The sequence below is a fragment of the Lynx rufus genome, unplaced genomic scaffold (assembly GCF_022079265.1).
Source record: "Lynx rufus isolate CCGP_SWC_20201006 ecotype Redwood Valley unplaced genomic scaffold, mLynRuf1.p SCAF_19, whole genome shotgun sequence".
NCBI classification, from domain to species: Eukaryota; Metazoa; Chordata; class Mammalia; order Carnivora; family Felidae; genus Lynx; species Lynx rufus.
The window spans coordinates 11,244,908-11,247,233 of record NW_025814833.1 but is presented as its reverse complement, the minus strand read 5'-3'; the positions used below and the strand labels follow the sequence as shown (position 1 = coordinate 11,247,233).

Here is a 2,326-nt window from a genome sequence, read left to right as displayed (position 1 = left end):
ATCTGGAAACCCAACATTCTTCTTACAATTGCAACTTTAGAGAGCAAGTCATAACACTTCCTGCTAGAAAAGGAGAACACCCTGACAAAAGAGTGATACAATACTTACGAATCCCCTTCCTGACAGCCTCCTGGTATTTTGCCAAGTATTAGTAAACTCTAACTTTACGACATTAGGCAAAAAGGTAATTTTTTAAAAAATGTTTTATTGAGTTTTGAGGCAGTGTAAGTAGGGGAGGGGCAGAGGATCCAAAGTGGGCTCTGAGCTGGCAGCACAGAGCCCGACGTGGGGCTCGAACTCACGAACCGTGAGATCACGACCCGAGCCAAAGTCGGATGCTCAACCGATTGAGCCAGCCAGGCGCCCCAGTGAAAGGTTAATTTTTAAAATTCCAGCTTCACTCAAACCTTGCAAGAGCATAGGGGAATTTAAAAGTTGGTTCAGGTCAAATAGCTACAACCCACATACCTATTTAGAGCTTGAACATTAGCCAAGTAACCTGCTTATTTTAGAACCACATGGAACCAGCTTCTCCCCAGTGCCCCAGTCACTCGTCCATAGGAAAGTACAATACTCAGAAAGGCAAATGAACGGTCTCAGACCACTTATGTTCTCCATTGTTCGTTTCAACCTATACCTAATCATGCCTTCATACAACATTTATGCTCCTTATGATAGGCGTCGTAGGCATTGACTGCAAGTATCTGTGTCTTGTTTTCTTTCGAAAATGTAAGCTATTAAGTATAGGGATTATATCTTCTACCAGCATAGCACAAAGGAACTAAAGCCAATACTCGGCTGAACGGAATAATTTTGTATTCAGAGGCAGTGTCACCCAGCAGTTAAGGGCTATGTGAGTCCTGGGGCAAGTTGCTTAAGCTACTGTGCCTCTATTTTCTCCTCCAGGGATGGTCATAGTAACAACTTCCCCTAAGAATCACTTAAGACACGTTCAAAATTTAGATCACATCCTGGCGCATGGTAGGCGTTAGGTTATGTGACACCTGCTATTCTTGTTACTGAAATTTGCTTTAGAGCCAATCAAGCGGTATCTAATCAGTAAACTGCTGAATTAAGCCACCAGGTATCTGAGGATGCCCATTAGGGGAGAGAACAGAAAATCAATAGGGGTACTGTGCTCAAGAGACCACTTCTAATACTGACACGGGGCAAGTGGATCGTTTGGAAGGAAATGAGCACGGTGCGAGCATCAGGGTCTCAGGAGCGAGCCAGCCTTGAATTCCGTGTGACCTTGAACAATTCCTTAGCTTCTCTGAGCCCTAGGGTCATACCTGTATCAATGGAGCTAATTCCACATACTTCACAGGGTTACTCTAAAGATGCGATGAGATGCAACAGCCAGAGAACACCATCTGCCCCATCTACCTAATAGGAATCAAAGGGACGTAACAGATACTCCAGTCCTTTTGAAATAATGTAAAGCAACCCGAAGCATTTTCTGACATCCTGAATTCTCGAAAACAAGGAGGCAGCTCGAACCTGCGCTCACTCGTGACAAGGTTCAGGATGGTCCACGCTACGAGGCAGAGTGCTCTCCCGTCCTCATCGGGAACCGCCACGAGCCACCAGTCGATTACGATTTGCCTCCTTCACGGAAGCGCTTTCTTCCATCAGTCACAAAAACTGCGTGAAGTATCAAAAGGCAACAAATGCAGGACAGAAGGAACCAGAGGCTGTGTGTTTCCATCTGTCTCCGTTGCTGACTCACTAGGTGAAGCCTGTTCCACTTTCTGGAGTCTCAATTTCTCCATTTGTAAAAGCAACTCGCCAACACTTCGAGCTGACTGGAAGGAAGGAGGCACACGCGTGCCTTATCACGCGTTTTACCGACAGAAAACGGGGGCGCAGACAACTGCCTAAGGTAAGAGGACTGTTATCAGTGCTGGATCAGAAATGTTGGGTTTTCCCAGTGTTACCTTTGCTGTGCCATACTTGTCCCTTCAGACCACTCAGATGGGTCTGTCTCAAGCACTGTTAACCTCTTCAATAATAACGCTACCTGGAATCAGCTTCTTGGACTTTCCCTTCCGTGGCCATCTGGATTGAATGCAAATGCTTTCTAGCTTTCTGAACGGTATGGCTTTTTTTTTTTAAGCTTATTTATTTATTTTGAGAGAGAGAGAGAACACAAGTAGAGAAGGGGCAGAGAGAGAGAGAGAGAGAGAGAGAGAGAGAGAGAGAGAGAGAGAGAATCCCAGGCAGGCTTGATGCGGGGCTTTGAGCTCACAAACCACAAGACCATGACCTGAGCCAAAGTCGGACGCTTAACTGCCTGAACCACCCAGGCGCCTCAGTACAAGGACAT

General features: G+C 46.0%; 1 non-coding gene across 1 annotated transcript; it reads right to left on the bottom strand.

Moving 5' to 3' along the window:
- Positions 1-277: 277 nt before the first annotated feature.
- On the bottom strand, positions 278-362 carry TRNAQ-UUG (transfer RNA glutamine (anticodon UUG)). The gene has a single exon. It is a non-coding gene; the product is annotated as a tRNA-Gln (tRNA).
- Positions 363-2,326: the final 1,964 nt, after the last annotated feature.